Source organism: Hylobates moloch, unplaced genomic scaffold, assembly GCF_009828535.3.
Source record: "Hylobates moloch isolate HMO894 unplaced genomic scaffold, HMol_V3 SCAFFOLD_13, whole genome shotgun sequence".
Taxonomy (NCBI): Eukaryota; Metazoa; Chordata; class Mammalia; order Primates; family Hylobatidae; genus Hylobates; species Hylobates moloch.
Window position 1 is genome coordinate 90,972,812 of NW_026652288.1, and position 13,255 is coordinate 90,986,066.

The 13,255-nt window shown below is 36.3% G+C and overlaps 1 long non-coding RNA gene across 1 annotated transcript in view; it reads right to left on the reverse strand.

Annotated features, from left to right (window-relative positions):
- Nucleotides 1-12,418, reverse strand: part of LOC116481276 (uncharacterized) — a 21,822-nt gene extending 9,404 nt beyond the window's left edge. The window contains exons 1-3 of the long non-coding RNA XR_004251459.1: nt 12,144-12,418; nt 9,720-9,777; nt 8,342-8,442 (exon numbers count right to left, since the gene is read on the reverse strand). This is a non-coding gene — a long non-coding RNA (uncharacterized LOC116481276). The remainder of the gene's footprint in view (nt 1-8,341; nt 8,443-9,719; nt 9,778-12,143) is intronic.
- Between the last annotated feature and the right edge of the window lie 837 nt (nt 12,419-13,255).

A 13,255-nucleotide genomic window follows, 5' to 3' on the forward strand; every position in this document is an offset into this window, starting at 1 on the left:
GAACTCCTGACCTCAGGTGATCCACCCATCTTTGCCACCCAAAGTGCTGCTCCCCCTTTCTTAGCATTCTCTCTTTTCGCCATAGGCGTTCTCCTTTTATTTTTCCTTTGTAAAATTCCTTGTTAAAATGTAAGGCCTTTGGAGGTTCTTAGCATCTCAATTAAAAGTTAAAAGTCATTAGAGCAAATAAAAGATGGAATAGAGACCAGAGGAGGAAAGGGCAAGGGCAGAGGCAAATGGCTACAAAATACGACTTTCTCTTACCGAACAATTTTAGTGTCAGTTGCCTACCAGCCACACCAGTTATACCTATTGAAAGTCACATGAGAGCCACTTTTGTCACATACTCAGTTACCCCAATTGCCATCCACTGGTAAGCATAAGTGGAAAAAGGATCAATCTGATGAATGGACACATTGCAAGGGGGCATTTCTAAGAAGTACTATTTTAAGAAGGGCAGTTGTAGAAAAAACTTGGGGGTTCACTGATAATTTTTTTGAAACTAGAATTCAGCTAGAAGATTGTGTAATGCATGGATATATGAATAGGTGGATGGATGGATGGATGGATGGATGGATGGATGTTGAATAGGTGGGTGAGAAGAAGAAATAATGTAAAGAAGGAAGGAAAAAAGGAAGGAAAGGAAGAAGGGAGGAAGGAAGGAAGGAAGGTAGGTGAGCAGGGCTCAGAAGAGGCCCTGTGGTCATTATTATTGTTGTTGATGATGTTTTAACATTTGAACTTACTACATGTCATTCACATTTATGGTGGGAAAAGCACAGGTCTAGGAATCAGATGACTATTACCTCCTGTCTTGTGTTCTTAGAAAATTCACTTTCATTTTCTGAGCCTCATTATTTCGTCTGTCAAGTGGCATTATACTATGCACATTACAGGGATATTATAAGCATAATACATCTTTTATGTAAGGATCATATATGTAAATTATGATGCACTATACATACATTCGTTATTGTTCTGCATCTGAGGACAATTTATCTTCCTAGAAGGAGGATTGCTTGGATATAACCTATTGTGAACAAGTGTGAGAACTTTTAATACACTAATAGCCTTAGACCTCAAATCCTGGAGAGCTTATTAGTGCTTATTTGTGCCCATGTAGTAAGTCCTCACTAACTCCTTTGAGCATTTTGTATGTTATATAATACTCTTGTTTTGTACTGTTTTTAGTTATTTCTCCCTTACTTTCCTCAAAAATGCCCACTTTTTCTCTTGCGAGTGCTTTCTCCATGCTTAGCTCTTCCATTTTATGAAGTAAATAATCTTATCCACTCCCACCCACTGACATACTTTTAAATCACTGCTAGTACTTGAGCATAGTTTTATGCTTCTACTTACTCTTGGGAACACTATGACAAACCTACTCTGAGTGCTAATTAGGACCAACTTGAGCATACGTAAGCAGCCCTTTAACTATTTTCTTTGAAACGGTTCCAGTTAGTCCTTTTAAATGAACTTCAGAAAAGAACTCAAATTAATTTCCTTCTCAATATCCCATGGTTCAGACATTGGATTTTTTTTCCCCCTAGTGACTTCTGGTTAGCAATCAAAGAGCTGCTTTTCTACATTAAGATTTTAACTCAACTTCCTGGGAGTGGAAAGACTCAATCATTTCTTCAAAATCTATAACTGTTTTTTGTCTTTTACATTTTTAGCTTCCCCGAAATGCTTTCCCTGCTCATTGAAGCTACCTCCTGTTCCGTTTAAGTTCTCCCTTGACGATGACATTTCTTATGAGGAGCCTTACCAAAAAGTCTTAAGACAGGAGGACTTCTGTGGGGATTAATTTGTTCATGCAATTATGATTGGCTACATAATTTGTGGGTTACTGGGCAAAATGCAAATGCAGGTGTCTTTGTTTATTAAAAAGTTACTAAGAGTTTCAAGATGGCAACAACAAAACATCAAATATGGGACCTATGCAGCTGCACAGATGACACACCCATGAAGTTAGCCCTGCGTATCACTGTGTGTTGATACAAACTTTGCCATCATGGACTTCACATTTTTAAATACATATATGCCTTTGATAATTTCTGCAATAGGCTCCTACTAGATATGCAAACTCAATCTACTTGGCAACTTTTCATCACTCAGTTATTTCACTGTTACGCAAATTTTCTGACACCTTTTATTCTTGTCAATGCTTACCTTAGCTTCAGGTTATGAGATTAATTGGAACGTTTAAGAGAAGTTGAATTCTTATACAGTCATATTTTAGTAATTGCATTAAACCATAAATTGTATTTATTATAGTTTCATTGGTTAACACAAGTACATCTATAATGTTGAGAGTTTTTACAGTCCAAAAACACGAGAGCAGCATAAGCGTGAGAGAGTATGCAGTCTGGTAAAACCCCAGAAGCATTTCTTGCATGTTTGAGGGCAACCTACAGTATCTCAATTGATTGTAAAACATATTTAATGCTAAATTTGATGGTATCATTACAGTGTCTTAGATTCTTACATGCATATTTTCAGACCTTCTCCTCCTCCACCTGGGCTTGCCACCACTTAGCCCAGCAGGAAGCTGAGTTTCTAGGCTTATGTGCTAGGCTAGGGGACAGCGAGGGGTGTTGATTTTGCTGTATGTGGCCAATTATCTTGACCTTTGTGATGGATGAAGCCAAGTCTCCCTCCCGTTTATATCTCTTTCTTGGGATCGTAGCACATTGCAGTCATGTCAGTTTGTGGTCTTGTCTTTCACTCCCCAGCAATGCACATCTTGAGATACTGTGATTAGCATCCCTAATTCCTAAAAATTGACTTGCCTTGTTATAACTAGAGAGCTGTCGCCTAAAATACTTCTACCTACTGTTCGAAAGGGTATTATTTTAGTGCCCTGGGGATAGGAAAAGTTTTCAACCCACCAGTGCAGGGATTAGTTTTATTTTAAAGTATTTGAAGTGTGTTAGATAAGTTAGCTAAGAATGATCCAAGTTCACTTGCTTCCCAAGAGCCTTTAAAGATGTGCTCCAAGTCCTTATCTGATAACGATCTGTAAAAATGCTTACATTTTGTATGTATTTGAGCATCAAGATCTACCTCTTTCATATGTAAGGGAAAATTAAGACATTTTCTGCATCAACCAAATACAGGGGATGATTTCATTTGGATAAACAGCTTTCTCTTCAGATAGGATTTCTGACTAAATTATCTGGATTTAATCATATGTCTATTGAATAGCATATGCACCTTTCCTTGTTTTTCATATCCCTGTACACTAAGCAAATAAAGGCATTTCTCTTTTTATTAATTGAACATTCACAATTGCCTGTAAAACTTTTAGAGAAATACCTAATTTTGTGATTCACTTAAAGTTAGGTTAAACTTTTATCCCTAAAAGACTAAAAGGGCATCATCTCCTCCAATGACTTCTATTCATCAACTTCTTGGCGGGTTTAACCAGCCAGACCGATTTATATGTTTAGGCACAGTTTGAGTCACACAGTTAGTATAAATAAGGTTTTTTCACATTAAATTACTGTTTTACTTTTGATTAAACTAACTGGACTTTTCAGTAGTAATTTGGAAATGGTGTATTTTCTGTTTTGTTTATGAAAATGTGCAGTGATGTCACATGTTCAGGATATGTGACAAAACGTGTATTCTCATTTTCCTTCATGCTTCTTCACCTGGACAGGAAAGGGTAACGTAATGTCCCCTTGATAGCAACAGCATTGGTCAGAACTGGTATCAGAGAGCTTCCATCTTCTTTTATGACTATGACTGCCCTTGCCAAGTCCCATTTTTCAGAGGGGGAAACTTAGACATAGAAAAAACAAAGCTATATTGTTAAGTCAAACAGCCTAGTCAAATAGCTGTTCCACTTCTATGAGTTTCTAAAATGTTCTCCTATTCATTCTGTTGGTGGTTGCTCACAATTGTACCTACATCTCTTCACCATTTCATGTGAAATAGAGCTCTTAGGTGATACAGTTGAGAAGTCAGGTGTCATGAGTTTAGCATGTCGAGGCATAGTTACTAGTCTTCCTTTACAGACATGTGACTGGTACATGTTGGTTAGAGAAGAGTGATTTTTCTAGAGTTTATCACTCCAGAAAAAGCCATGCACTTAGAGAAGCAGTTATTGTGATGGCATTACTCGAGGTTTGCTTGAGGAAGAGAGCTCTTAATTAGACTCTGAACAGTTAACAAAGAATGCAACAGTGAAGCCAAAGGCATTGGTAGCTCAGCCTCAGAACTACTGATTTTTTAGACCGTATAAGTCTTTGTTGTGAGGGGCTGGTCTGTGTATCGTGGAATGTTCAACACTATCTCTGGCTTTACCCAATAGATGCCAGTAGTCTACCTGCTCCTGGTTGTAACAACTAAAAATCTCCAGACATTGCCAGGTATGAAAAATCACCCTCACTTGAGAACCACTGGTATAGGTCTTTTTAGTATTAAAAGCACTTTGACCTTTTCAACAACTCTGTTAGGGATTTTTTAAATCTCTGTTTTACAAAACAGAAGCTTAAGCTTAGAAAAGTAAAATGACTTGCCTAAGGTCTCACAAGTAGTAATTGCAACCAGAATTCAAACTTATGCAGGTCTTCTAATGCCATATCAGGTGCTCTTTTCATTACACCACTAAAGAAACAGATACTGTATCACTGACTCAAACTACTTCTTCTCTCCCTGTTTCTTCTGCTGTTGTTTGGGTTTCCTGGGCTTTATATACATACTATTGAGCCAAAATAATTCTCAGCATCCCAAATGTCACTTAATGTTCAGCATTTTAGCAAGACATCAATTTCTTATTTGGTCTTTCATCCCAAAAGCTCCACCATTTGATACATTGACAGAATAAATCCAGTACATTGACAGCTGCAGAATTAAAAAAAAAAAAAAACTTAGATTTCATTAAGGTGAAGAAATTACTGTAGTAAGGCTATAGATCTAAATTTCTTTTTAACTTAAACTTTCTTAACACATCAAATCCACATTAACAATTGACATACAAAGGTTGGTTGAGTAAAAAATGGGTTCACCTTTTTTATGTCAAAGTTTTGGGACAGTCAAGAAAAGAAACTGTTGAAAAGTATCCTCAAATGCAAATAAATAAATGCCTTTAAGAACTAAATTGAAATAGATCTGTGTTGGCTCATTTACATATATTCCATGATCACTAAATACCAAGGCCTGTGTTATAGTACCCAAAGTAAAATGAAGCGTCCCTGTTTAGTTTGCCATGAGATAAAATATGGTTTGGTCTAAATAAGTCAGTTGGCAGTGGTCTCTAAGGATTATTTAGGCTCCAAAGATCATTTGATTCCAAGGATAGAACCTATATTTAGGCCCACACTAGCAGCAAACCAGTCTCATTGTGATTTAGAGTTATAATCTACTCAGCAAATATTTCAGTAAAGACACTGAGGAGACTTTTCTAATTTCCATTTGAGATCTTTCTGTTTTTAAAAGAACAGTATGATCCTGCAAATCATACTAAAGACACAGAAAAGTCTCTGCTTTTAGATGCTAGTGGCATTTTACAAGGCTTAAAGAGTAATAGAAGTTTGGCAGTTACTTAAAAAGCTAAACATAGAATTACCATATAACCCAGCAATTCCACTCCTAGGTACTTACCCAAAATAATTGAAAACAGAGACTTAAACAGGTACTTGTATGCAAAAGTTGATAGCAGCAATATTCACAATAGTCAAAAGGTGTACAATCCAAGTATCCATCAAGAGATGAATGAATAAATAAAATGTGGTATATACATGCAATGGAATATTATTCAGCCATAAACAGGAATGATGTTTTGATACATGCTAGAACATGAATGAATCTTAAAAATGTTATGCTAAATTAAATAAATCAAACACAAAAGGACAAATATTGTATGAGTACAGGGGTGTGAAATATTGAAAACAGGCAAATTTGTCGAGATGGAAGGTAAATTAGAAGTTACCAGGGACTAGGGAGAGGAGAGAATGAAAACTCGTTGTTTAATGGGTACAGAGTTACTGTTCTGAGTGATGAAAAAGTTTTGGAAATAGATAATGGTGATGGTTACACAATACATCATGAATGTAATTAATGCCACTGAGCTGTACACTTAAAAATCATGACTATAATAAGTTAGTGAGGTGACGAATATATTAATTAGATTGATTGAATATTTCTATAATGTATATATACATCAAAACATCACATTGTACCCCATAAATATACACAATTATTATTTGCAAATTAAAAATAAAAAATGGTGAATATGGCAAATTTTATATTATGTATATTTACCAGAAAAAAAAAAACTAGGGGAAATATTTTAATTTTGTGATGGATAAATGGCTGAAATTCCTAATATATAAACTAATTTCAAAGTCATAAGGAAAAGCTCAATATCCCAATAAATTTCAGACAAGGAAAACAAACAGGCAATTTACAAACAAAATATAGTTAAAACATACATGAAAATATGATAATATATATGATTATCCTTGCCCATAATAAAGTAAATATAAATAAAAACAATATATTACCTCTTTTTCCCTAAGCAAAAATATGGGTAACAAGCACTGTGGGGAAGCCCAGGAGTTGTCCATCTTTTTAAAAAATAGTGTGCAAATGTTGATAATGTCTATCAAATTTCTTATTTTTATCCTTTAACCCTGTAATGCAACTGTTAGGAATAAGCCAGTGGTCATCAGATACATGTGTAAAAAGGCTATGTTCCAGGATGTTCATCATAAAACATAGATGTCAAACAATAGGAAAGAAGTTATGTTAGCCATGGGGCATCTATAAGGTAGAATGAGTATGGTGTCACCATTAAAAATTATATTAAGGAGAATGTTAAATAGCAAAATATTTAGTGGTCTTTACCTATATTTTTTACCTTAACACATTTAGAAAATATTTATGTCACTAAATATTCTTTCAACATCATTTTTAATGGAACATGGTTTTCATCATTTGGGTGTATTATACTAAACTAGTCAACTTATTATCAGACATTGTGGTTGTTTTCAGCTCATGCTATTATGAAAAGGTTTTCATAAATATCCCTATACCTCTGTACATTCTTAGGATAAGGACTTTCCTTAAGATAAATTCCTAAGAGTAAAATTACTATGTTAAAAGCATGAAATGTTAAGGCTTCTAATTCACATTGCAAAATTGCTCTCAAGAAATATACTATCAGCTTATGCTCTCACCAGAAGTACGGAGGAATACTCATTTCCCAGCACCCTCATCATCACTACTATCATTTTTAAATCGATATTGATGGATGAAAATCATATCTTGTTATTGTTTGAAGATGTATTCTGCTGATTACTACTGAAGAGAAACTCCTTTCCTGTAATTATTGATCACTTACAATTATTCCTTAGAAATTTCCTATTCTTGCCCTTGGTTCATTTTCCTTTTGCCATGTTAATTTTTTCTCTCATTGATTTATAAGAGCTCTTCTTATATTAAAAATATTACATGGGCTGGGCGCAGTGGCTCACGCTTGTAATCCCAGCACTTTGGGAGGTCGAGGCGGGCGGATCACGAGGTCAGGAGATCGAGACCACGGTGAAACCCCGTCTCTACTAAAAATACAAAAAATTAGCCGGGCTTGGTGGCGGGCGCCTGTAGTCCCAGCTACTCAGAGAGGCTGAGGCAGGAGAATGGCGTGAACCCGGGAGGCGGAGCTTGCAGTGAGCCGAGATCACGCCACTGCACTCCAGCCTGGGTGACAGGGCAAGACCCCGTCTCAAAAAAAAAAAAAAAAAAAAAAATTACGTGAATGCTTATTTGTTTTACTTTGTATCTTCTACAAAATCTAGTAAAGAGATAGGCAAGTGGTGATATTTCTTTACAGGAGAGCTTTATACATTACCTGTGATTAAATCAATCATATGTATTTCTTCATTTAAAATATTGTGCAGATTACATTATTTCTCTTTACTGACTTTGGCTTGAAGCACTGAATGTGACAATTTTAGTATTTCAGAGGATAAAAACAGCCCATGTCTGACTGAAGAAATTTAAAGAAATTAGTGCTCCTTAACAACAAAAAAAGTGGGGTTATACAGAGTGACAATAAACTTTAACAATTCTAAAAGGCAGAATCACTAATAGATTTAACAGAAAAAAGTGTGATTTAGAAAAGAGTACTTTTGAAGGTATGAATGGTCTAAGCACTGAGTTGTGTTCCTCTAGGTAATTATAATGCATCTTTTCTTAAAATTTTTTTTAACAAGAGCAACTCAAGGGGAGCAGAGACTGGGTCTTTTCATTTTGTTTCACCGGTGCTAAATACAACTAAGCTCAGTGGGAAAGGAAGAAGACAGTGGGCCTCTGGCCCAGGTGTCATACTCACCCAGGGCCTCCAGTGGCCAACACATTAAATCACAGAGCTATTCCGAGAGGTCAGAGAGAAGACATTGTGTTCCAGTACCATGCCATGCTACCTGGACGGCCCTGCAAATTGAAAATTGTGTAAATGTATTTTTATATAGACAGTCATATAGCATTGTATTGTGGGTGTATGCTTATAGCACTAATGTGTTAGGTGTAATCATTTGAAATATAAAACAATTTTGATAACTCTGTTTTAAAGCTTTTTAACAAACGAGGAGCCTCAAAATATGAAAGCGACTGGGCTTCGTCTAACCTTTGAGAGGCATTTATCATGGATTAACAAATTGGAAATGCTGAAAATCTCCTTACAGGGTTTGTTGATTTGCGGATTATTTACTGGGAAATGTAACTCAGCAATGCTGCGACTGGCCTACTTGTGGTTATGGGGGTCTCCCAGGGGATCATATTAATACCAAAATTACTTAGCTTTTTATTAATCAATTATGGGCTTCTTTATTTAGGGGATGCAGAGAGTTTGCAGCAGTAGAAAATCCACTATGGTTTTAAAATTTCTTATTAAATCTTCTAAGGGATTTTTCCAAAATGTGGTTAATAACAGAGCTCTCTGACATGATAGGCTAAGGAAAAGCAAAGTATACCATTTGTAATTCTAAAAGAAAATTATGGGTAACTTAACTCCAAAAACAATGATAATTAGAATAGCAAGAGGTGTGAGATAGCGTGAATTAAATACTTTGGGCATTTTGTGGTTATTCTGGAGAAATCGTTACCTTCTTTAATCATTTGGATTGTGTGTGCTGGGAATGCACTGATGATTAGGGGTTTGATGGAGGTGTAATTTGACTCTGGATGTCAACAGGATCACAACTCTAGATAGTAAATATTGCCTGTTAACTGATGATACTTGTGTAACTTAAAATGTCTTACAAGTTGCATCTTGGACCTCATCAATATATTTATGCTAATAAACTCGTTTGTGGGAGGGAACATCATGAATTTCTCTTTGGTAGTTTATTTAATTTTCTTTCATTGATTTTTTTTTTTCAGTTCTCTAATTCTTTCCAGTCCAGATGGACTAAGATATAAAACATTGAAATTGACATTTCTGTTTGCCTGTTTGTATGCTTTAGAAAGGCTAGCCTTTTTGGTTAATTAATATCAATGTAACAGGAAAATAGTGGGTTGGTTCAGTGGTTAATACAACTTTTCCTGAGTTAACGATATCACTGCACACTGATTAGACCATCCAAGATACACAGAGGGAAGAGCCTGGTACTGGGGAAAATTGAGGGAGTCATTCGTGTCATCAATATGCTTTGGGCCTAGTATGTGCCCAGTGTATTAGGGCACCAGATGCCCTGGGTGTGTCATCTTACCTGTTACATGGCCAGTCCAAACAGTTGCTAAACTCAACTCTCGGTGTTCACTGGGAAGCTGCAAGTTCAAAGTTGGGTTTGAAATTATTTAAATTAAGGGAAAATCATGTGAATGATCAAAAAAAAATTCTCATATGAATTTCCAAAACCTAAAATTATATTAAAATATATTGTCTTATGAATGATGTAATTACCTTAAAATAAGTTAGCATTTTAAAAGCTGTTTGCTATTTATAGCACAGATACTATCATTTGCAGTAGAAAAGTGGCTTGTTCTTTAGTGCCTAGAAAATCGACCAAAGCATTAGAGAAATGCAAATCAAAACCATAATGAGATACTATCTCCTGCCTGTTAGAATGGCGATTATTAAAAAATCAGGAAACAACTGATGCTGTAGAGGATGTGGAGAAATACGAATGCTTTTACATTGTTGGTGGGAGTGTAAATTGGTTCAACCATTGTGGAAGACAGTGTGGCTATTCCTCAGGGATCTAGAACTAGAAATACCATTTGACCCAGCAATCCCATTACTGGGTATATACCCAAAGGATTTTAAATCATTTTACTATAAACACGCATGCACATGTATGCTTATTGCAGCACTATTTACAATAGCAAAGACTTGGGACCAACCCAAATGCCCATCAATGACAGACTGGATAAAGCAAATGTGGCACATATACACCATGGAATACTATGCAGCCATAAAAAGGAATGAGTTCATGTCCTTTGCAGGGACATGGATGAAGCTGGGAGCCATCATTCTCAGCAAACTAACACAGGAACAGAAAACCAAATACCACATGTTCTCACTCTTAAGTGGGAGTTGAACAATGAGAACACATGGACACAGGGAGGGGAACATCACATATCAGGGCCTGTCGGGGGATGGGGGTCAAGGGGAGGGAGAGCATTAGGACAAGTACCTAATGTACGTGGGGCTTAAAACCTAGATGATAGGTTGATAGGTGCAGCAAACCACCATGGCACATGTATACCTATGTTAGAAACCTACACGTTCTGCCCATGTATCCCAGAACTAAAAGTAAAAAAAAAAAAAAAAGAAAAGAGAGAGAGAAAGAAAAAGAAGAAAGAAAATAGGAAGAGAGAGAGAGAAAGAAAAAGAAAGATAAAAGGAAGAAAGAAAGAGAGAAACAGAGAAAAAGAAAGAAAGAAAGAAAGAAAAAAGAAAGAAAGAAAAGAAAAGAAAGAAAGAAAGAGAGAAAGAAAGGAAGGAAGAAAGGAAGAAAGAAAGGAAGAAAGGAAGGAAGGAAGGAAGTCAATCGACCCAAGTGGAAAGATGTGATTACACATGTAGTGGGGAAAACATAAAACATGGATTTCTTAGAAATTTTAGGAAATAAAGACTAGAAGTGGAGTGACTGCACATATTTATCTATTCTAGTGGTCAAAAACTAAATGCACTTAAGGCAACAATATCAATGTATACATATACATAAAACAGACAGGAATTGACCCATCACTTGGAAGACTCAGCCTCACCCACTTCACCCTAATCCAGGTCCTGAATAACAGGTTCCCAGTCCCATAACCTCTGACAACCATTTCCATCCCCCATCTCTGACAAATGAGGCTTGGGTTAGGTTGGAGGGTAGTCCCAGAATCCTGAGCTGGACTGGGGACTTATTGCCTACAGCCGTACTGTGTTGCCCACCAGGGGAAACACTAGAAACAGGGTCCTCAGAAAATGATAGGTGAGAACCAGAGTAAACAGCCCAGATGGGGTCATTTTCCAAATGGACCTAAAGGTAGAAAGGCAGCCAAGGTATAAAGTTAAAGAGACAAAGGCTGCTGCTGAATGAGGTGGAGGGGAGATGAGCCTGCAATATTCCTGAGTCATCTGTGGACATCTGCACAGTCTTTTCTTATCTATTTTCCACAGCTGCTGTGAGAGCTCCATGAGCTTTGAAGTGATGGCCAGAGACAAACCATTTATGTGTTTCTGGCACTTCTAATCATCTGACAAGACACACAGCCAAACCCATGTACTTTCCCCATTGTTGTCAGCCTTATGCTACCTTTAATTCAGTCTTGAGGCAAGTGAGTTCAAGATACTACCGTAAGTGGATGACCCAGAGTGTGAGATCCCCAGTGAGGAGGACACTTGCCACTGGGTTGAAAATCACCTCTTAGAAGAGCCTCCATGTCCGCCCCCTAAAAAGGCTGAGTGACCTACCCAAAGAAACTGGTAGAGCTGTGAGTCAAGGCCATTATGGCTATTAAGGGACAGTTTGAAAGCTAGACAGACAGCTTTCGAATAGCAAACAGCTTTCGAATAGCAAACAGCTTTCAAAATGCTGACTTAAGAAAATTACATCCTTGGTAAGACTTAAGGTTCAACAAGATTAGCAGTCCCCTGAACAACAAAAAAACAATTTCTTCTATGCATTTTCAAAACCCACCTGATTCCAAAGCTGAGGCTTTTTCTATTGAGCACGAAGATCAGGTGAAAACAGGATCAGGGAAGTCCCATTCAGAAGAGTTTCTGCACACATGTTGTTGGCTCCACCACCACAATCACCACCAACTTCGTAGGGGCACATTTCCCTAGGATACTTTGTCCAATGAGCAAATCAATCTGAAAACAAAAGCCCCTTGTGGAAATGTTCATTACTAAGAAGTTTTCTGCTCTTTACGATGAAAATTGAGAAAGTTGACGCTCCAGTTTCTGAATCAGCCTTGATCAATTTCTGCATAATAGTCTGGGTAGAAGGTATAAATGGGGGGTGGGGGAAGAGAAGCAATATTTTTTGTACTTGCATTTGTTTAATTTCTCAGGATACTATTATTAATAGACTATACTTTTAGGAGAAGCAAATTCACTTTATACAGTGTTTAAGGAATATTGTATATGTAGGATCAAATGAGGGGAAAGGATAGTTTTGCCAAAGGCAACTGTTATCAAGGTTCTGAAATTAATTGGATGCTTTAATTGAGGTAGATTACTAGCTAATGCTTGCTTGAATACAGTAATTCTCCTATTAAATTATCTTTGAATAATTACCTGAAATTTCTCAGCTGCAGGGACTGATGGCTATTTAATTGCACAGTGATGCTGCTATATAATTACTTAACAAGGTGTCCTGTAATAGTTTAATTCCCCTTTTACTGAAAAAAAGTGTATGATAAAGTAACTACAAATAATCCTTTCGTAAAAAAAAAAAATTGCTGTAGTTTTTTCTTCAAAGATTATTATTTTAAAGTAAATTAAATTATTTCTAATTTTTTTATTTATAATTCAAGTATTGATGCTCTTTTAATAGAATAGAGGCTCTCTAACATACAGTACATTAGATAACATTTCAAAGGACTGGAATTGTCATTTAAAATGTTTACTTATCAAAAACACTTTATGTCTTATTGTTAAATATCTAAGAAACCACCCCTTTCTCTTCATTTTTATTATTTTAATTTCAAGGTTCTCAAATTAAGTATATAGCCATTAAATAATGAAATACTTTTAAAATGTGGCCATATGTCACATGACAATGATATTACAGACAATTAAATACAT